Source organism: Psammomys obesus, unplaced genomic scaffold, assembly GCF_907164565.1.
Source record: "Psammomys obesus unplaced genomic scaffold, mPsaObe1.curated_primary_1811, whole genome shotgun sequence".
NCBI classification, from domain to species: Eukaryota; Metazoa; Chordata; class Mammalia; order Rodentia; family Muridae; genus Psammomys; species Psammomys obesus.
The window spans coordinates 34,601,733-34,625,059 of NW_026596051.1; the positions used below are offsets into that span (position 1 = coordinate 34,601,733).

The 23,327-nt window shown below is 45.0% G+C and overlaps 1 non-coding gene across 1 annotated transcript; it reads left to right on the forward strand.

The window, feature by feature from the left end:
• Window positions 1–20,389: 20,389 nt before the first annotated feature.
• Window positions 20,390–20,521, forward strand: LOC129689199 (small nucleolar RNA SNORA70). Its single transcript, XR_008722066.1, has one exon. It is a non-coding gene; the product is annotated as a small nucleolar RNA SNORA70 (small nucleolar RNA).
• The last annotated feature ends 2,806 nt before the right edge of the window (window positions 20,522–23,327 follow it).

Here is a 23,327-nt window from a genome sequence, read left to right on the forward strand (position 1 = left end):
ACACACACACCACACATATGTTAAAATTTGTTTTTAATTTATATAATTAAAAGTTTTGTGTACTGAAACTGGAAGAAAGTGGCTGACTAGGAGAAGACACCTGTAAGCCTTCAAAACCAACAGATCATGGAGCTTCTGTATATCAACAAGGAAAGAAGAAAAACCAAGTGAGGATGGACACATGGAATAAGCAAAAAGCTCATAAGGGCAAACTCTAGAAAGGGTAATAAGTATGTGGTCAGATGCCCAACTTCACCTGTGATAGCTAAGAGAAAAGTGATGCCATCACTGAAACAGATACCACACAGTGCGCCTAAGTGACTAGAGAGTCAAGTGCTATGAAGTGTTGGTGAGGATATGGGGAAATGTAATATTGGTAACCACCCTAAGAGCCAGCCAGATGAGCTATATAGGCACACACTTCTTATGACTCAACACTCTGGTGTGACCAGAGCTCGGCCAAGACATCCTCTCCTTAAACAAACATTGGAATGCTTCCCTTTGTTTTGTTAGGAGGTCTAGAAACTCGAGTCAGCTTGATGTGATCCATAAGGATGGCTGCCAGTGCTACAGAACATATGCAGCCCCAAAGGGCAGAAAACTTTATACACTCTTAACTCGTGAAACTGGGTTAAGAAGAAGATAAAAACAGCTAAGAATGGCAAGATGTTGTCAGCATAATACTATTTGGTAAATTTAAAACATGCCCACAGAAAACATGATGTATTTGGGAAGACACTTGTTATCCTGAGAAAATGAATATACGCATAAACAAAGGTTGAAGTAGAGGTAAAAACAGAACTATGACTCTCAGCTTACAGTCACTTGTCTAGTAAACCAACCCCTGAACTTCCAGAATGGATGTCGGACATGCAGGAAGCCCAGTTGCTACCCACAAAACAGATCCAGGTAGCTAAGCAACATTGATAACATAATATCCAGGGCTCTGTTAGTCAATGGCAGCTTTCACCATTTTATCTAATTTCCTATTTAGGGCCAAATACACACTCAGAGCCAACATATATTATTATACGTAATAATAGACATTTATCAGAACTGGAAGAAGCAGCCCACCAGGATGCTCTGCATCTGGTCAGGCTGCCCTTGGTGGGTGAAAGGGAATTGGGAGGGAGAACGGAGACCAGAGGACTGCATATATCCACGTGGGTCATGCGTCACATTCCAAGAGATTGACCAAACTCTCATAGGTGCACAGAGCATGAGGCACCATTCAAAATTCTGTCTTCACCGTGAGCTTGAACTCTCTCCAGATTATCCTTCAGCCAGCTGGAGGGGTTCAGGTCTCACAGGAAGGACGCAGCACCCGCTGGCTTCACTTCCTGCATTAACACGGAGCTCTTGTCCAGGCCATTGTCAAGGCCAATCTTTCCTGGGAAGCCCTCAGCCATGGCCCAGGTCAGAGCCTTGACTCTGGACTTTCCTCTGGCCTGGTTTTATCTCTCTTAGATCCAGTTTAAGCTAGTGTCCTCCTTTTGAACTATTCAACACTGAAGATTAAGGGGGAAAAATATCCCCTTCCCCCGATTTCATCTCATTTTTTTTTCCCAAGGAAAATTACTTTTCAAAATTATTAAATCTTCTGTGAAGGTTATAATAAAGGACTTAGGCTCAGTTTAGCCATTTATTAAGATATAGGCTACCAAGCCCAGTGGAAAAGAAATAAACAAACAACTAGCAGTTTACTCGGATTTATGCACAGTCGGGCTAATCAATCAATCTGTAAACACTATGCAAATGTGTGTAAACCCAAACGTAGCCCAGACTTTACGTATGCATTGTTATGTAAACGATCAATCTTGTTAAAGTAAATATTAATATAAAACTGACATTAAACACAAGTTTACACAGCCTCGTTGGTTGAAGCTAGTTTGATTTACACTAAAATGTAAATAGCAGTAGTGCTCTTTTTTTTGGGGGGGGGGCTTCAAAAAAACAGGCTGACTAGAGGTCACTGGTGGTCAGTCCCGACCAGGTCTCCAGACCCACTCTCAGTGTTTTCACTCAATGCAGTTCATGAAGAATTTTGGATGAATTTGGACAGGGGCCACCCATCTCTTCCCATAGCTGTTCTTGCTTTTGATCCATCTCCTTTGAGTGACATTTCCCTAGGGCTACTGTTAGGAGCAGAGAGTTCTAGACTGTGAACAATGACTTAAGGAGTGTCCTTCGCTGGTTTTCTCCTCAGCATTGGTTGAGAACTCACTGCTTAGGTGTCTTGCCCTTAGACCACTGGGGATCCCCGTGAAGTGGGATCTCAGATCCCTCTGCTCAATCCACGCCTTCCCATGGGTGTTTTATAATCTTTAAAGCTCTTTTATTATTCTTTTTTTTTTTTTTTCCAGTATGTGTGTTGGGGAGCAGGGGCAGTTTACAGCGCGCAGGACAACTTCTTTTCCCAGTGCTTTACTGCTGAACCATCTCAATGGCTCCTTCAAGGATATTTTAAATTGGTCCCTCCTGAGCCTTCTGTAGTCATCTGGAACCCAGCAAGTTCTTTCCTTGGCTGTTCTCCAGAAGGCACTTCCTACATGGCACCCGTTCATGTTGTAGAAATCAGATAACATCTTTTCACGTATGGGTTTACTCTTTCCACCCTTCCTACCTGTGTTTTTCTGGGAGTACATCCACATCTGGTGAGCACCTTGCGCTAAGTGCCAGGCATAGCCGACATCTTGGGGCACCTTGTTCTATGGTTGGAGTCCAGTGTTAAATCCTGACTTTATAAGTTCTGAAGGCACTTACTCTGACCCTCCTTTACTTGACTGAAAACAGAGCATGTGAGCATTTGGTGGTTGTGATGATGAAACCAAGTTGAAAGTGGAGCCCTCAAATTTAGAAAACTTTGATTTTTCTCACATCTCCCCTAGAGGTTGAGAACTCTGGAGGCCAGGGGCTAGATTTGTCCTCTCACATCCCCACCTTCTCCCTCCAGCCCTCAGCCACTTTAGCTCTCTTGTGTCACCCAATGTTTCTTTGGGTAGAGAACTGTATAGGGTGCCCTTTTGGCACATCCAGGGAAACAGGTCACCAGAGTTGACGCTGAGGGGGCTACGACCAAGCGTCCTGCAGGTGGACGGAAGACATGCGACTAGAGGAGCTGGGGAGAGGGCTCAGTCGGTAACACTCTTGCTGGGGTAGGGATGGCAGCCCGCTGTTCTCCCAGTTTACCATCGAGGCAGGGATCCCCAGAGCAAGCTGGCTAGCTAGCCTAGCCGAACCGCTGAGCTGTGGGCTCAGGGGCTCAGAGCTGTTCCAATAGCGCAGAAAGTGGCTGAGGAAGACACTCAGTGTCAGCCTCCACTCATTCCCATGAGCATCTGCACCGGCGTAAATACACATGCCACTCGATGTATGGACTCTGCCAAGGGATGGGTGACCTATCACACTGGTCACCAGAGCGCTTGCCCTGTGTCACTGTTTATTTCTATAAGGTAGACCTTGTTGTTACCTATCTTTGGTGCTCAGTAGCTGACGCCATGCTAGTACATGGACTAGTCAAACACCCTTGCCTTAGCGAATACATTCTTCCCAGATTCATTGCACATCTGCTTTAAAATGTATTATTGTTATTACTGTTATTATTTGTGTTTCCATTATGTGTGAGAGGGTGTATGTGCTGAGAATGTGGAGGCCAAATGACAACTCTGCGGAGTCAGCTCTCTATCCACTTTCAGGTGGGTTGTGGAGATCAAATTCAGGTTTCCACGCTCCTGTGGTGAAGACCTTTACCCGCTGAGCCATCTTGCTGGCCCTGTGCTTTGCTTTTGATGATATTTCTTAGAGGAACATTTTTAGAGGTTTCCTTTGCTCTTCATTTGAGTGGGGGACTTGGGGCACCCTGGGAAGCAAGCAAAATCTCTCTCTTAAGCTCTGGATGTCTCTGGGCATTCCTGTCAAAGGATTTCATGTTGAGATTGTGCCTCAGATAGATTGTGATCAGATAGATGGAGCTCAGTTCCTGAGAGCCAAATCCTGAGCCTCTCCTCCGGTAATGGAGCTACCATCCTCCTCCCACCCCCCACAAGAGCCCCAGGAACAAGCAGTGGCATCTGCAACAAATGCGGAACTTTGTATCCTTTGTAGTTAAAATGAGAGAATGTGGGGAGGAGCCTTTATTCTTACATGTTGTGCACAAGTGCCGACTTTGAATTGAACAGGGCTCTTTTCTGCATTGTCACCTTCATTTCTCATCACCACCTCGTCGGTATTATCATAACCGAATTACAGATGGAGAAAATGCTCAAAGACAGGCCACAAAAGCAATCAGAACCTTCCAGCATGACTTCTCCTAATGCTTTAGTGAGAACCGGGGTATCCCCTAGTGACTTCGGGGTATCTCAAGGTTAATAGCAGCGTGGGGGTGGCCAGCTGGATGCCCCTAGTCACATAGCTGTCATTGTTCTGACTGCTACAGGTTTACAAATGCTTTTCTGGAGAAAGGAGATGTTAGCCAGGATGGGATTTTCCCTAAAGAATCCTTCAGAAAGAATGCCAGGACCTTTCCTTTCCACCTTGACAGTCCCCAGAGACGAACTGAAAGGACCTGCTTAATGTCTCATCCGAAGGGTATTTGCGGAGCTGGCTTCATCATTCAAAGCAGGAAAAGGCCTTTGTCATGGTCAAATGGCTTTAATGTGTTTTGAATGCTACATAAATTCAAACTTGATGGCTCATTTATTTGTTGGATTGAAGTTTTATACAATAAACTAAGCCTTGGTATTTACTAATAACTTGTGCACTGCCCTTTGTTTGTTTAGAACAGCCAGAAGGCAAAGAAGCTGACTGAGTCCCTCATGGCCAATGTGATGTTCCCATCCTGGCATTTCCAGGGTCAGTTTATGGATTGTCAGGAGGGGGCAAAGAGAGGGTTGTTTTCAAAGGGACAGGGGGTGCAGTGGGAAGGTAGAAGGGAAATCTTGCAGGTAGCTGCTTGATTCCAGGCTTGGGCTGGCAGAGCCTGGCCATGGTGCCTCCTCGGCTGAGCTCAGTAGCTGGGAATTTAGAACTTTGAGTGACAAGCCAGGCTTGACTGGTGACTTGTATCACGACCTTGGAAGATTCATTGTCCCCCTCCTGTGCCTCTCTATCTGGTTCTGAGAAAGGAATGAAGGCGTATAATAAATTCTATTCATGGCTCAAGGTGAGCTCCCATGAGCTGCTCTCCTTTCTGAAGATCACTGCTGTTTGCCCCTCTCTCCAAGTCTCTCCCACACAGTCCAACAGGTGTGTCCTTCCCATACACTGAGGGCAAGGTCACAGGTTTCGGTGTCATATGGAGCCACGTGTGAGTTCAGGACAGTTCTTATTGGCTTGAGTAAGTTATGGGGGAGGAAGGGAAGGAGAGAGAAGGGGGAAGGAGATGGGAGGAGAGGACAGAAGGGAATAAGGAAGGGAGGGAGAGAGAGTGAGTGAGGGGGATAACAAGAGAATGCCCATATAAATGCCACTGTGTTGTTGTGGGCATAAGTGACAGTAGAGGCTAGGATGTTCTTACCCCGCCCAGCATTGAGGAGGTCTTCCCGATTATAGGCTTGGTTTTTGGTATAGCATAATATGTAGTCGAAAAGGAGAGAGACCTGTGTTTCCTAACCACTTCAGCTTCCAGCCTAGGACAGTGGGTCCATCTTCCGTGATAGATCATCTTTGCAGCTTCTCCCAGAGGTGTGCCAGGTCTCCCAGAGAACTGTAGCATGTCTGCCTCTCACTTCCCAGGGAGCAATACCACCTTTGGGTTCGTTCAGAGGGATGGAATGAATCATGGAACTGATGTGACATGCAAATTTTAGGCATCCCTCTATTTCTGTGCGGGGAGAATGTTTGTGTCTGTTAGGAGGATTTGCTTTCAAATCCTCCTCCCCACATCCACACATCTAAAGCTCCCAAGAGGCTCAAGTGCCACACCAGGCACTTGGGGAAATACCTCCCCAAACCAGATCCTCCTCCAGCTCACTAGTCCCTATCATTCCCATTGGCCTCGCAGTCTGGCCCTGGACACCCTGTGCTGCAAGTTGTGTTTCCCCTTCTTCCATGCTGGCAGTCCTAATTTGTCCCTGGACCCACATCTCCCTCTTGCTGCTTTGTTAAATTCAGATTGGTCTAAGGCAGTGGTTCTCAACCTTTGGGTCCCTTCTGGGGGGGGGGTGTCTCATATCAGATGTCCTATATATCATACTCAAGACAGTAGCAAAATTACGGTTATAAAAGTAAAAAAAAAAATTAATTTTATGTTGTTGGGAGTCACCACAACATGAAGAATTGTATAAAAGGGTCAGAGCATTAAAGAAGTTGAGGACCACTGCTCCTAAGGCAATCACTGTGTCTCATTCTGCAAATGTGTCCAAAGAGAATAGCTTTTGTACAGGGTTTCTTACATCTGGGAAAATAGGTAAAAAATACCCAAAAGACCTAGCGAGCAAAGACAAAAGACCTAGCGAGCAAAGACAAAACACTGTGTGTGTGTGTGTTTTATGTTTTACATGAGATTGCTTTGTGTGTGTGTGTGAACGTATCTGTGTGTGTGTTACATGAGATTGGGTAGTGGCAAGGTAACATGTCAAACTCCCAAATCTGCAAATCTGGAGAGCCAGGAGAGTTGTGGCTTTATGTTCAGCCTCTGACTGAAGGCCTAAGAGTCAGGGAAGCCGGAAGGGAAAGCTCCAAATCCAAGAACAGCAGCCTCTAGATTCTTTGAGGGTCAGTGATCCAGTCATAGTCATATGGATGGAAAAAAAAAAAGCAAGCATTCCATTTTAAAGGCAGATAGGTAAAAAGAACGATCCTTCATTATGGGAAGGTCAGTTGGTCATTCCATTCTACTCTGGCCTTTGACTGGATGAGGACCTTCCACACCAGATCTCAGTGCTCCTATTCACATGTTAACCTACACCAAAAGGACTACTACAGAAACAGTAGAATAATTATTGACTACATACTTCGGACCTCCCACTTTAACATGTCAAATTAACCATAACGCTGGATTTGTCTTGATGGGTTTGCTTTGTACATCCCAAAATACATACTTAAGTCCTAACACTGCGTGCCCAAAAGCCTAATCTTCAGCACTGATACAGTTAGTTAAAATGGGACATTCCCAGAGCAGCCTACGTCCTTAAGACAAAATAACTCTGGTCCTTCTAGAAGGGTGTTTGGACACAGTGACCCATGACCCAGATGCCAGGAGGAGAGGCTGGGATTACATAGCCACAAACCAAGAAAAAGCAAGACTGACTCAAGCCAGAAAGTTAAGAGAAATGCCTGGAAAACATTCTTCCAGAACCCTATTTGGAAAGGAATTTTCTGAAAACACATTGACCTTGGCCTTCTGTCCTCCAGAACTGTGAGACAAAGAGGCAATGCATTTCTACTGGTTTTGCCACCTACTTGTGGCCCACCGCTAGGACAGCCTATTCAGTGTGTGAAGGTTTGGTGTGATTGTATAGGTTTTTTATTTTTTAATTTTTAAAATTTATTCACTTTAGATCCTGATTGCAGCCGCCTTCCAGCAAACCCCCCCCCCCATCGTTTCTTATTCTCCCCTCCCTTTCTCCTCAGAGGAGGAAGAGAGTCCCCCAAACCGCCCTGGCACATTAAGTCCTCGTAGGACTAGGCATATCCTCTCCTGCTGAGGCCAGACAAGGCAGCCCAGTTAGGTGAAGTGGATCCAAAAGGAGGCACCAGAGTCAGAGAGGGCCCACTCCAGTTGTTGGGAATTCACCTGAAGATGAAGCTGTGCATAGCTACATACATGCAGGAGGCCTACAACCATGCACACTCTTTGGTTGGTGATTCAGTCTCTGGGAGCCCACAGGACCCAGGTTAGTTGACTCTGTAGGCCTTCTTGTCGAGTCCTTGGCCCCTCTGGTTCCCTCAGTCGCTCCCCAGAGCTCTGTCTAATGTTTGCCTGTGGATCTCTGCATCTGCTTCCATCAGCTGCTGGGTGAAGCCTCTCAGAGGAGTTATGCTAGCCTCCTGTCTACAACAATAGGACAGTAATATTAACAGGGATAATCAAAAGGGTAATAATAGAGAATAGGATAATCAATAGAATAATAATTAATATGGATTAATACTGTATAATTTTTTTTTTTTAGCATTGTGATATCCACAAGGACACAGGGTGACCATGAAGTCAGAGAGCATCTGGATCACAGGTGACTTTGGAGAACTCCAGCATGAACCAGCTTGGGAATTCCCCAACCTCTAAGTTTCTCGTAACATGAGATAATGTGTTCCCTATTGAGTCAACACTTGGGTCTGAATTTCCTGTTAAGCAGCCAAGTGAAGCTTGGTTGATATTGGGTTTCCTCATTAGTGCTCTTCTGTATCTTTCCTCAATGGTGTGTGTTTGAGTGTGTGTGTGTGTGTGTGTGTGTGTGTGTGTGTGTGTGTGTGTATGTGTTATAACATAATAGCCTTCCATATTATCTTTTTAAGAGAACCAAATGGTAAATCTGTAGTTGAAAATAAATGGAGTGAAATGGAAACTTTATCACAGAGATTCAACTTCATATTTGCGATGGCACAATTAGTAACCAGTGAATGTGCAGATAAACCCTCTACAACTTCCATATAGCTTTAAAGACTGTCCTTAGTGTTAATTATCTTTCTTCCAGCTTTCTTCCTGCTGGCCAGATTTCATAGTATTGGAAGGCATTATACAGGCTGCTAGAGGGAAATTCTTCGACAGTCTTATCCAGATATGAAGCACGTGAGCTTCAACCAGTGTAATATGATATGCCCATCGGTGCAATGCTGGCATGAGTGTTCCAGGGTAACCAAACGCTTTCTGATCCGATTCAGGGCCAGGCCACAGGAGGAGACGCATGCCTACTACTGTAACTTTGACCAAGAGCCTACGGCTGGAGACCTCACAGACCCAGGGATGAACCTACTCTTACTATTTTGCTACATGGACATAGATCAAGCTACCCTATGAATTTATATCTCTATACCCATAGATTAGTGCAGCTCTGACTCATCAGGAAGTGTCCTTGGGTACCAGAAGGCACTTAACGTAGGGTCTTGCATAGCCAAAGCACATGGAATAAGTGATTATGAAGTGCTCAACCACAAATGAAATATTTATATTAACACTCCTCCCCGAAGGGCTAAGGAATTATCAAAGAAGAGGGCATGGAAAGATGATAAGGGCCAAAGGTCAGGGAGGACTGGACTGAAACAGTGTCACCTGGATGTGGTAGAACCTCTGCACTCATGAACACAGCACTACGGTTGCCCGCACAGTTGTGACAGGCTGTGTCAGATGCCATGTCAAAGGCACCATTCTGAAATTAGAACCTAGAATGTAGACCCCAACAAAAAAGAACAAAGACCTAATCAACTATAGTCCACAGTTTTGTGAGAGTCCCTAAATATACCTACTAACCTTGCTCGCTCTTTCTTTTCTTTCTTTTCTTTCTTTTTTTCTTCCTTCCTTCCTTCCTTTCTTTTTTTTTTTTTTTTTTTTGGCCTCTGTAGTTCCACCTCTTGCTAACTGTTCTTGTTAACTGAAGGGTGTCAACCCAGGATGTGATTTGATGTTTAAAAAACCAAGAACAGGCTTAGAACTGCATGATTTGGGGGAGTTCCCTGTGTACCCACTGTCCATCTATAAACACTTTCTGTGTAGTTACCTCACAACACAAGACCAGTACAACATCAAGCCAGCCAAGATGCTGGCTTGGAGGGAAGAAGAGCTCATGAGGACCCACATCTAGCTGAGGAACTTTGGACAGTGGATGGCTTCTGGGGAAAGAGTGAATCAGCTTTTTAAAAGAGTGTGGCCTCTAGTAGGTCAGCCATGCTCCAGTGGCTGGCCCCACCCACATGAATATATGAACAGCCAAAACGGATTTGGTAGATTATTTTTAAAAATAGGACAGTAAGTTGAAAGAGAGTTTGTGTAGATCTGAAAGAAGCTGGGGGAAAAAGTGGAGGACAAATATGAACAAAATATATTGCATAAATTTCTCAAAGAATTAATACAAATATTAACATTATTTGTTGACCTCTGATAAGTCACTGTCATCGCATTTTCTCTTAATTTTCAAAATATAATTTTCTTTTGGTTCCTGAACACATTTGTTCAGTGTTGTGTGACATTTCCCCCTAAGTCCAGCATCCATAAGGACCTTTCAGAGACATTTTCTGCTGACAGCCTATTCCCTGGACCTTTTTCCCCCCTTCACTTTCTGTTTATATGAGATTCTAGTAATTTTTAGCTGAAAACTAGAAATTTTAGACAAGCTATTGTAGCCACTCCTGTGATTCTCACACTCTCTCTTGGAACTATTACACTCTTTCTGGTCTTTGTTTTGCTTTTGTTGTTGTTGTTTGTTTCTGTTTGTTTTGTTGTTATTTATTTGGTCTGAGTCTGTGGAGTTTCTCTGCCATAGAGCATGGCGACTCATGTCTCTGCCAGGTTTTCTTCTTCCTCCTCCTCCTCTTTTTCTTTGTTTCTGTTTTATTTCTTTTAAAAAATCATTTATTTATTATTTTTTATGTGCATTGGTGTTTTTTCTTCATGTGTGTTTGTGTAAAGGTGTGAATCCTGGAGTTACAGACACTTGTGAGCCGCCATGGGGATGCTGGGAGTTGAACCTGGGTCCTGAAAGAGCCGACAGTGGTCTCAACAGGCTGAGCCATCTCTCCAGCCCTCTGTTTTTATTTCTAACCTTGCTTCCTGTCATTAACCCTTGATTCATCATGGCTTGCCAGTTGACCTGGGATTGTCTTCATACATACCATGCCTGCAGGACTTCTACCATTTGTTGCATTCAACTTTTAAGTAATTTAAGATTCTGCCCCTGCTCTTCCTTTTTGCTGGGCATTTGTGTCTTCTCTGCTAAGACATAGGGTTTCACATCTAGTCAGTGATATGGCAGCAGCTAGAGACTCCTCTTCAATCTCTTCTAAGCGGGCCTTCAGCTGTGCATAGGCCATAGCCTTTCAACCTCAACCCATCAACAAGACCAGCTTTGGATGCTCAGCTATTTAGCACTCCCTCTCAAAATCTGTCTGCATTTCCAGTCTCCTGTTTGTCACTGTAACTTAGGAATCTCTGGGTCTTCAGAATATGGGTCTTTCCCCTTCTGCTTACTAATGTCATACCTGTTGTCAGTCAACATGGTTCCCCCAGATATCTGGAAGCATGGGTTTCTCTCACGGTCTACTCTAAGTTAAGTCAGCATCTTTAGGTAGGAAAGTTACTGGGGTGTGTGTGTGTGTGTGTGTGTATGTGTGTGTGTGTGTGAGGTACTCATGTATGTGTGAGTGTAGGTGCATGTGGAGGCCAGACGTCTGGATGTCTTCTATTGTTCTCCACTTATGTTTTGAGACAGGCTCTCTTGCTGAACCAGGAGCTCCCCTTTACACCTAGATTGGCTGGGTAGACAGCCCTGGGGCTTGTCTGTCTCCACCTCCCCAGAACTAAGTTACAGATGCATGCACCTCCGTGTCCAGCTCATGTGTGGGTGCCGAGGATCTGAATTAAGTCCTTATCCTTTTGCGGCAAGCACTTTACCCATGAAGCCGTCTCCCCAAATCAAGCTGTTGTTTTTCATAGCATGCCTTGCCCTGCTAGGCTTACCATGCTCAGATAACGGACAGAGTGCTCTTCTCTACGTAGCCAGGCTAACACACCGCTGAGTCCTTCCACCCTCAGTCAAGTGTCAGCAGGTTTTGAGAAGAAAACGGTTTTGTACGCCTTTGGTTAATTTTCAGTGTGCTGAAGTCATTGGTTTGGTCAGTCTTGCTCAATTTTAGAAATGTTTGTATGGAGAGGTGTTTGCTGAGATCCTTCTGCTGCCTTCCAGGAGGTCTTCCTTCTTCAGTATTTCATCCTTGACACATGATTGCATGCTACTCGGCTGGCTCTGCCAACAACAAACCCTACTGTGCTGCAGCCAGGGAACATACCTAAGACAAAGCCAAGCCATCAAATACTGTTGCCACGACTTAAAAATCTTGGTGGGAAATAATAAAAAAAGCAATAATCAAAAAGAAGAGACTACTTTTTTTTTCTTTTACTCCGACAAGATTCTAAATGACTTCCTGCTTTCTCCCTTTTAAGGGCTCTCCTGCTTCTCAACATGTTCAAAGGCTGGCTCTCTGGCCTTTCAGTTCTGGAAGGACCCCCATGTCTACCCAATAAATGCCTTTCCTGTTCAAGTTAGCCAGAGCCTGTTTCTGTTGCTTGCAAACAAAGGGCCTGATGGATGTGGCTTTTCAAAGGATGTGCAGAAGGGAATCTTCTAAAGACTCCAGATAAGAGGCCAATTATTCACTTGACAGTTTTCAGGACTGCTACAACACACGCAGGCCTGTGGGAAGCTCCTGCCCCGGTGGTGAGCTGCGTGCCTGATGAAATCCCACCAGAGGGGCCAAGTCTGCACCTGTCACCAGCCACAAAGAGACTCCAATTTTTATCCATTTCATCTGAAGAACCATCTGGGCTGGGAATAGCAGTAATAATAACAAATCATTGTCACCAGATTTCCTCATACATAGCATGGCTTTGTTGTAGCTCTTGTTAAAAATTAGGTTCTCAAGTCTGCTGGTAAATAAGCAGCCAGCAATAGTTAAAAAGGATGTCCTACACTGTCATGGGAAAGGATTGTGACAGGACCTGTGAATGTGGGCATGGTAAGACATGGCTGCTGACCATCCTTTCTGGAAAGTTAGGAGGCTTTTCTAGAAAGGAGGACATTCCAGAAGTCTGTAGTATAAAAGAATGTTCAAAGGAGAGCTGGGTAGCAATGGCTTCTTTGTCGATACTGTGTCACAATTTTTGGCTTTTGCTTACTGTGGACCAGCAACAGGATGTTACTATATTTAATGAAAGCCATGTATAACTCCCTTTTTGGTTGCTATAACAAAATACCTAAAGCTGGGTGTTGTCCAAGAACAGTCTTATTTTGTTCTAGATGTTCAAGGATATGGTGCTGGATTCTGCTCATGTCTCAGGATGGATGATGTCACTGTGACAGGATGGTTCAAATGCTGGGCTCATTGTTTATAACAATAAACAATGTGAGAACAAATTCAAGGGTCCCATGAGAACAATCATGAGCCCTCCAATGATCTCATCCTGTCTCTTAAACCTTCAACAACCTTTTAACATTTCATGCTGGGGACCAACCTTTCAACATGTCTATACTTCCTTCAAACTATAAGGAGGCAGTCTCATGGTTTCTGTGTTTGAACCTTTTCAAATCATTCAGCATAATGTCTCAGGGCTGGAGAGATGGCTTAGAGGTAAAGAACACTCTTTGCTGTCGCAGAGGACCATAGTTGGTTCTCAGTGTCCTTATCAGGTAGTTCACAGCTGCGTGAAACTCCAACCCTAGGGATCCAGTGATGACCTCTTTGGCCTATGTGAGCATCTTCATACATGGGTGGCATTCACACACACACACACACACACACACCACAACCGTGCAAGTTCAGCAGAGAAAACCTGTAAGAAGACGCATTCTAGTTCCACATCTCACTACAGAAAATACTTACATATGTTTCCCAAAGGTTGTCTCGAAATAGGTTATTGCCTTACAGTCCCAGTTAAAGGGCACATTATTGTGAAGATAATTACAAATACTTATGTCAGCAAGTGGCAGGGTGGTAATGGGTGGATAATTGCATGTATGTACATGTAAGTATTTGCTCACTTACTATTTTCAAAATTAAATTCAACACTTTTTTTTTCAGGTTGTAACCTGTAATTGCAAATATGTGTTTTCCATTTAGAAAAGCCAACATCACAAAGCCTATTTGTAGAGTACCCAATTGAATTCTGAGCATTCCTTTGCTCAAGAATATTTAGGGGTTTGATGTAACAAATTTGGAGAACCATGATGATGGAGGGTGTTTTTTGTACACTGGGTATTCAAGTACTGGTGTCTGTACCCGAGAGTTGCATACAGGTGGACTTAGGTATTATCCTCATTAGGAAGCACTTCTTGTCTTAGTATTTTGTAAACGCTGTTCTTCATCAGCTTCTGCTTGGCTTTAATAAAAATCTGATGGCCAGTAAACTGAGGCAGGATTGGGAGGTGGGACTTCTGGGTGGAAAGAGGGAAGTCTGAGAAAGAAAGGGACATGAAAGGAGTCACCACCCAGCCACGGAGGAGTCTGACACGAGGCAGAGGAGAGTTGAAGAACTGCGTGGAAGAACATAGATTAAACACAGATCAACCTAAACGGGTTAGGTAGTTGGAAACAAAAGCCTAGCTTAAGGCCTAAAGCCGTTTTAAATAAATATAAGTCTTGTGTCATAATTCAGAGCTAGGGCAGGAGGAGAAAGCTATGCTGATACAACATGAAGCTCTCAAAACTTGAAGGCACACTCACAAAACCACCGAGAAGAGACGAAAAAGCTAATGACCGAGAGTGAAGCCTGGAGGGAAGTCTGGGGCTTTCCAGAGACAGCAACCCACCTGTGACTGTCGGTCAGAATCAGGTCAGTGGAAGAGACTAATGTAGCAGCCATAGTCAAGGCAGGCAAGCTCAGAAAATGCTAGAACGGTGCGCACTGTCCTAATCTTGGAGAGTAGCACCATACTGTGCATAACCATCTGAGCGATTGTAAGTGGCAAAGGTAAGAGTCAGCTGGCAGGTAAAGTGTTTTGAGGTCAGCTAGAAAAAGGCACCCTCCTGCAAAATGCAGTTGTGTAGGTGAAGCACTTGGGGAGTAGAGCACGCACTGCCACTCAGACCTTGGTGCTCCTGCTCAGTAAGGGACAGCTACTCACAGCCTTTGATAACAATGGCGCCATCTGACCATACAGTCTGGAATTTATCACCAGCATGCTACATCTGGGATCTGTAGGGTTACCTTGGAAGAATGAGATTAACCATTGTGCTTATATGTCCTATAATTAGTGGGGAAGAATTTTCAGAGCTACTCAAATTCTTAGTATAAAGGTTTAAGAGAAAGTGACTTTTCTATATTAGAGAGACTCAAACACTGTTTTGGCCATGGGGGGTAAGAAAACAGCTCAGTTACTGCAACCAAAAGCCCAAATCCAAGGGGAGTTCAGAGCCACGTTAGTTGAGACTGAACTCTGGAGGGTGTTTTCAAACATTAGCATTAGAGCCCCTGGAGGCTACGAGTACATGTCACTGGACCTTTGATGCAATCAACATTCCAGTGGGTCTCCAAAAGCTGGAGCTGATGCTGGTGCAGGGTCCACACTAGCCTGGGCAGGTATGTGAGAGTCTATGAAAATACAGAATCTGGTCATAAGGGTGTGGCACAGGGGCTTCCACTGTGAAGAGCCTACAACTGGTCCCACTGAAGCTGCCAGACAAGTGATCTCAGCTGTAGAAATGAGGAGGTTGTTGGGTAGGAAACCAGCTAGTTCATGCATTCATTCCACATATATGAGTCCCTGGCACCGTTGGAGTATTAAGGACACAGCATGGGAGAAAGTCCTCCCTTAGCTGGAACTCACATTCTAGATAACTGAAGTCATGTTTACAGCTTGCTCTCTAGTCTCTTCAAGATGACTTCTTTGGGCTTTAATTTTTCTCCTGAGGAAGAAGAGGTAAGAAGACACCCCCACCCCCAATGGACTTAACTTTAAACTAAAAATATTTTTCTTCTTGTGTTTTTTAAGAAATATGAACAATTCTGAAATGAATACATTTTCTCTAATGGTGTCCTTAAATGAATACATAGTCAGCTTTATTTCTTTCAAAAAATTTCTAAGTATTCATCAAGACTACTTTAATGCTATTGTCCCATGGAAATATGGAAGTAGTCATAACTTAGACAATGCATTTTTGAATTAAAGTGGTTAAAAAAACAAACCTAAGTCAGTGTTTGGAAGAAGCAGGCAATATTTGAAAGGAGCCAACAGGGATTTCCTGCACTTACTAGTTTCTTCTTGGGAGTCTACATAAGTAAGAACTAAAATCTCAGTGGACTGGGTGAAAACCGAAGTCCAGGGGTCAAAACATGAGCCAGATCCTGTTCCCGTCAGTCATAAGGCATGTCACTGGCCTAGTTGCTTTATACTGCTGAGGTTTAGTAGCTTCCTTTCAAAATAGGGGGTAAAAGTCTACCTTGCAAGGCTGGGGAGGAGGCTCAGGGGTAAAGTACTTGCCAGGCAGGCTTGTTGACCTGAGTCCTATTCCCAGTGTCCGTGATGTTAAAGAAGGCCTGACATGGGGGTGTGGGCGGTGATTCCAGTGCTGGGGAAACAGAGACTGAAGGTCACTGAGGCCCCTCAGTCCATCGATCGGAATTAGAGAGCCTCGTGTTTAGTGACAGACTCTGCCTCAAAAAAATAAGGTGGAGAACAATTGAGGAAGACACCTGAAGCCAACCTCAGGCCTATACATACATGTACGCATGCATGTGTACATACACACAAATAGAGGGAAGGAGGAAAGGAGGGAGAGAGGAAAGATGAGGGGAAGAGAGAAGAGAAGACGTTTTCAAAAATGAACTTGCACAGTAGTTAAGAGAGTGAATGAGGAGATCATCTGTGATGACCATGTTCACCATCATTGATTAGCTGGTGTCAGGATGGACAAAACCCACATATGTCATAGGTCAGGATTATCTGTGGGAGACAGTAAAACAATGTCCATTTGGTTGACTTTCCAGAATAGGCAGGAAGTACAACAGAAAAAAAATGCTGTTGAAAGAAACAAAGGCAGGAACCAGGTTCTAGGGGCAGGGTTAGCCTGAGTTGGAGAGGGCCTGGCTACAGCCTGAATGGATTCCCTCCTAGGATCAGAGTAATAGAATTTTACAGCAGCCGCACAAGAACGCCTCTTGAATTTGTGATGCTTTTAAGTATGGCTTAAAGTTACAATACCCAAAGCTGGCAAAGTGGTACTCAAACCGCTATGCCTGCTAGCTCAGGGTGGCAAACTGGTACTAGGTTTCTCAAAAGGAATTTGGCCGTAAGGATTAGAAGTCATACAAATATTTGTTCTTTTTCATGTTGTCCTTCCTTTCCTTACTGCAGGAAAGGGAGGGAGACGATTGCTTTAATCACCTGTATGGGCAAGGAGCCTCTCCCCCGAAAGCAGCTGCAGTGGCTTAAAGGGTACTTAAGAAGGCTGTGCAGCTATGTGTTCCAGAGGCTGGTGCACATCAAAATTACCTTAACACATGGCAGCTTGAGGTTATCATTTCACTTTGTTCACAGTTGTTTTTGCTTGTTTTGTTTTGTTGTTGAGCAGGAACTCAGAAGGAGTCCAAACTCCTGCTTGGAGTCTGTCACAGACTATGCTTAGATTGTAGCATGGCTGCCATCTTGGTGGCCTGACATGGCTCTCTGTCCATGAATGCTCACGTACAGTTGGACAGCTGCTGACTGTAGTCTTAGCTAAGGTGTGGGTCAGAGCTCCTGCCTTCAGCCTCTCTGTCGTGGCAGCTTCAGGGTGGTCACTTACCCAGGTTTGGTTTCTCCCAGGGCTGCTGCTCCAAGGACATCATGGCTGTTTGTGATCTCATCTAGAAAGTTATGTCACATTATGTTCTTCTGGTCACAAGTGTGTCACTAAGCCTAAGAAGACTGACAAACTTCATTGGTCAATGGGAAGACTGACAAGGAAATTCAAGGCCTTTTCAAAGGGGGAGTTTGTGGGGACTGATGCACCAATGAGGACCGTGCATGGACTCAACATACACAGATATAGCTTGGTCTTTATGTGGGTCCCCTACAAAGGGAAGTGGGGACTGTCTATGACATGGAGTCTGTTGTCTGCTTTTCCATCACCTGCCCCTGGCAGGGCTGCCTCTCCAGGCCAAAGGGGAAGAAATTGCGCTCAGTCCTGATGTGACTTGATGTGCTGGTATGAGCTGGTGGCGGGGGTGGGGGAGTCTCTCCTTATCTGAGAAGTATGGGAGGGGGGACAGGGGGAATAGGGAGGGAGGATGGGAATGGGAGGAGATGTGGGAGGGAGCTACGATCAGGATGTAAAGTGAACAAATAGATAAATAAATGAAATAAAATAAAATAAAAAAATAAAAGCAAATTTTGCACAAAATTAAAAAATATTGCTAACATGAGGCTAGAGATTTGCTCAACCCAGAAAGAATACTTCCCACTCCAAACCCAGCACTTGTTCATTCCAGCAGCTCACAGCCTCCCGGGAACTCCAGCTCTGGTAGAATTAATATCCTCTTCTAGCGTCTACAGAGCACCCACAGGCATGTCCACATGCTGTGTGTGTGTGTGTGTGTGTGTGTGTGTGTGTGTGTGTATCTGTGTGTGTGTGTCTGTGTGTGTGTATGTATGCATATATATGTACCTATATATAATTAAAACAAAATATTCTGCAATTCCTTATATTTCTTACAAGTTTTAACTGAAAGAAAAGTAAAATTTTCTTTTTCCCTCCTCTTTTCTGCTTGTAGATTCCCCCTTCTATTTCTTCAAATTTATTACTTTGCTATTTTTTGGTATTTATTCACTTGTGTGTGTGAGCACGTGTACACACGTGTGTGTGTGTGCCTGTGTGTGTGCATGTGGTGTGTGTGTGTACACATTGTGTTGTGAGCATGTGGAGGTCAGAGGACAACCCAAAGGAGTTAGTTCTCCCCTTTGACCATGTGGTGTCCTAAGGGTCAAAGGTCATCAGACTTGGTGGCAAGCATCTTTACCACTGAGCCATCTCTCTGGCCTCTCCTTTCTCCTTTCAGTGTTGGCATGGTCCACATGCCGCCTGGAAGTTTCCCATAGGAGAGCACAGAGTTTATTTGACACATTTTCTACTTCTCCTACTGCAGGTGATGAGTGGGTTGAACTTTCCACCACTGTATAAAGGAGATTTCCTTAGCCTACAGTCCTTGTAATGTTTCTCTGGCTTTCCCAGATGCCCTCTCTGACAACCACCCCAACTGCTCCTCAGATTTCAGCTCTTCCAGCCTTTGTCTTCGGTCTGATCTCAAAGAACTGCCATGTGCTTTAAATTTTTATTATAGCAACCCCTCATTTGCAGACACCAAAATTTACTTTGGTTATTATCGCTGTGTGAAAAATTGTCTCCAAATGTAAGTGCCTTTAAACAACCATTTTATTTTGCTGGCAATTTTCAGAAATTTGAAAAGGCCTCAGCTGAACCTCTCTCTTGTTGAGGTCATTCATGCAGTAGAGGCAAGATGTCAGCTGGGGCTGCAAATATCAGCTGAGCTGATGGGACCGGCAGTGTGAGATGGCCCGTGCCTACAGTCAGGATTTGACACTGGCTGTCAGCTCTGAGCCCGGCTGGGCTGTCCATTCCTATGCTGGCATGCACGCTCTGTGGCTAGGCAGTCTCAGGACAACTGGCCTTCGTCCATAGTGCTGGTCTCCCCTGGAGCTAACATCCCCAAAGAACTGAAACTTGGTGGCATTTTCTGGCCTACTTTTGAAAATTAAATGACATCTCCCTGCTGTGTGGTATTGGCTACAGAGTGGTCACGAAGTCATACCAGCTTCGTGGGTAGGGGGCATAAATTCCACCTCTCAAGAATTCATACAACTGAGCCTAAGCAGCGCAAGCAGAACAGTCTCATGTATCCTGTGTTGAAATAATACATGTGGATGGGGGTGGGGACAATGGATGGAAATGCAAAAAAATAAAATAAAGAAGGAAGCAGTTATTCTGCTGTAGATCATTTTCTCTGCTTGTTTTGTTATATATATATATGGAAAAGTGAAAGAAAACGCATGCCGTAGGGGTTCTATATTTTTGATTTATCACCCAGGCTCCATTTTCAGTGTTCTCTTTAGTAGCTGGCTATTGGGGATTCAGCTTTGGGGTGCCACGAAGCACTGAGAATTCACCCGCGGGGCCATGGCGGCAGCACTGGCCCTCGTGGGGACGGATTGCACTTCGGACAGTGGGCTATGATACAACACTTCAAGAACCATCTCCTTCAGAGTCAGGGAGAAGCCCAAAGGTGGGCTTCTACTTACTTGCTGGATCAGGACCTCCAAAGCATCCTCACACTCTGCTGCCCTCCAGTCCTGTTTGCTCTATGAAACAATTAACAGGAGAAATAGGTCAAACAATAAAGCTGGACGGGGGACCAACCTGTCTGAACAGAATGTGCTTACATTCAGCCCCCGAGGCAACAAGGAGCCAAGCCAGCTATGTGTGTCATTATATATGCCAACTCTCACCTCCTTTGCTCTCCTACTATGACATCCAGAGTGCTTTTCATTGACCTGTTTTTGTTCATATAAGCAGGCCTTGGCTAGCAACAGAGAACAGAGGCCTATCATGGGCTATGCACTGTGGCCCCCGTGTTCACATGTTGGAACCCTTATCCAAACATGACCTATTTGAAGATAATGCATTTTCAGAGGTCATTACATGCCTGGGACCTTGATCTAATAGCCCCGGTATTGTTATATGATGAAGAAGACAACAGATTCTTATACCAGCCAGGTCCCTTCCTGGTAGGAGCCCAGCATGCAATGGTGCAAACACAGCCTGCTGGCCAGTGTATCCACCCTGCTACTTGTGGGAGTTGTCCCAAGTGACTTTGGAGACAGCCCTTTCCAGTGGATGCTCACACATTTGATCTCATGCTTCCTTAATCTAAGCTCTGGCTGGGATGTGGGGTGCTGGGGTGCCTCTGGGAAAGCATGATAGTCTCTGTTCCCACCATCACATCCATTCACAGAAAGCCGTAGAAGAAGCACCGAGTTACTGGTGCTCCACATTGGGCCTGATCCAGGTTTCCACATCTCAGAGTGGGGTTTTACCAAGGATGTTTATGAAAACAGGAGGGCCTGGAACGTCACCACTTGGGGGACATGATAACAGGCGGATATGACTTGTGAGCCAGCCTGGAATGAATGATTAGATTCTGCCTCAAAGCAAGCAAGCAAACAGAGGACAGGATGGTTGGAGTGGCTCTGGAATGCCTGTGTTTGTGACATCAGGCTTGCTCCTAAGGACGGTGCCCTGGAAAGGGAAGGCCTTGAATGTCTGAGGAATTCTACTATGCCTTCCATCCTTACCCTGCCAGTAACTCCTACTGCTTATATAAACAATTACAAAAAGAGACAGTCAAAATAAATATCTGTCTGTCAGTCTGTCTCAGGCACACACTGAGAAAAGGCCGTGTAAAGACACTAGAAGGAAGCCATCTGCAGGCCGGGGAGAGGGGCCTCAGGAGAAACCAACCTTGCTGACATCTTACTTGGATTTGCAGCCTCCACGGCTGTGATTAAATAAGTCCCTGGGCTTCATCTGTCTAGTCTGTGTGCCTTGTCATGGTAGCCCAGGCAGACTCCTACACAGCTCTCCAAAACCTATCCCTTTGATGGTCCCTCAGCAGCTACTGAGCATTTCTTTGCTTTCTAGCACAATATGTTATATGCCATTTAATTCTTCCTCGGCCATGGTCGGCAGACCGATGATCCTCCCTGAAAAGGTAAACCTCTAAACCTGTGAACGTGTTGACAGTATTCAGCCCGTACAGCACTGCGTTCCAGGAGTACCAAGAAGAAAGTTTTTGAAAAGACACTTTTGTGTTCTTGCCCATTGAAAGAAGCAATGAAAAGGCTCCTAATTGAAATTCACAGAAATGAGTATTTGTTTCTCGGGCGAGAATGGTTTGCTTCTCTCTGTCTCTGCACAGCAGAGATAAGCGGGAATGATCCAGCATTGCCATGGTTGGGTTTAAAGTAGACAGTAGAGGAATTCCTAGATGTCTGCAGTGAGGCACAGGCTGGGAGTCAAGGGAACGACAGTGGGCACAGCATGTTCTCTGATCTCAAAGGGTCTGCCACAGGGACAGCTTCTCACCATCATGGAGATTCTCACCAACACGGAGGGCCCTGGGTGCTGGCTTTGACGTTTGTGCCATCCCAGTCTCTCCCTCTTCCTTTCCTGCTCTCTCTCCCTCACGCTTTTGGATCAAGATGTAAGTTCCCAGCTACTATTCCGGTGCAATGCCTGCTTGCCTGCTTGCCTGCTGCCATGCCCCTGACATAATGGTCATGGATTCTAACCCTCTGAAGCTGTAAGCCCTAGATAAACTCTTACTTCTATAAGTTGTCTTGGTCACGGCGCCTTATCGTAGCAATAGAAAAGAAGCTGAGATAACACAGAAGACGGAGCATGGGAAGAAACTCACCCTGAGTAGAGGTGGCACCATCCAAAGGTCTAGATGTTAGCACTGTGCAAGCCTGTTTCCTCCTGCGCACACCAACAGCAGCTGGCACTGCCCACAGACTTTAGACTCCAGCTCCTTTGGCTTTTTAACATGGTTCAATACCAGCACCTCTTCAGGGAGCTTCCAAGTGTTTCAGCACTGGATTAGAACTGCGGAGGCAAACAGCTTCATAGATCGTGTATCTGCAGTGATCTCTGTGTCTCCAGCATACACGCAGCCACTGCTGGTCTACCAGTCATCCTGTCATGTAAACCAACACAACAAATACCCTTCCGTAATATACACATGTGTTTTTATTGGTCTGTTCCTCTAAAGAACCCCGTCTAATGCAAACCGAGAGCCCCCAAGGCCCTTCAAGCTTAGCTTTATGCCTAACTCACAAGCTCCATGTATCTTTTGCTCTTATTCAATGTGTTCATCATTGAGGTTTCTCAGAACCTTCCAGAACCCCTGATACGTGTGCTTTGTGTAATGATTAACACCTAAGGGATTTGTCTAGTTGTCTAGCTACAAGACTTTGGAACCTTCATACTATGTGGGCTGAGTTACACTGTTACCTTTCCAGGTCTCGGTGGCACTAACCACACACCCCTGTGGTAAGCAGGCTCAGGGATCAGCTACATACACAATACCTGCACGATCCTGGGTCTGATGTCCTGATCCCTAATTCCTCCTGGGATTGGGGAAGATTGGCATGCCTATGCTTTAGGATTAAGTGCTTGTGAGGAAACCAGCACTCCCTTCTTGGAGGTCAGACAGGTTGTGGGAGTTACTCCAAAGCAGAGGGCCAGAGCTTGAAGACAGCATGGTGAACAGGTACAAGTGATATAACCTGAGTCTTTGAGAGATGGCAAGCACAGGATAGAAATGGCTGGGAGACTGGATGCCCTAACAAAGGGACAGGAACATAATCCCACCGTAGCTATTTAACTTGACCGTTTAACTTGATGGAACACACCAGCAAAAAATCACTATGTGGTGGCTAAGAGTCCATCCGAAAGTGTGTAGCTGGCTCTGGCACTGAAGCTGAATCTCTCTGCTGATGGTTTGGAAAAATCTCCACAGTCTTTTTCTAAAGGAAATAAGAGAAGGTGGGTGTCCATCATTTTCCCAGCACACCATGGACTCCTTTCGATCCAGTGTAATAGAACTGTTTTTGCCACCAGTCTTTCTGAAT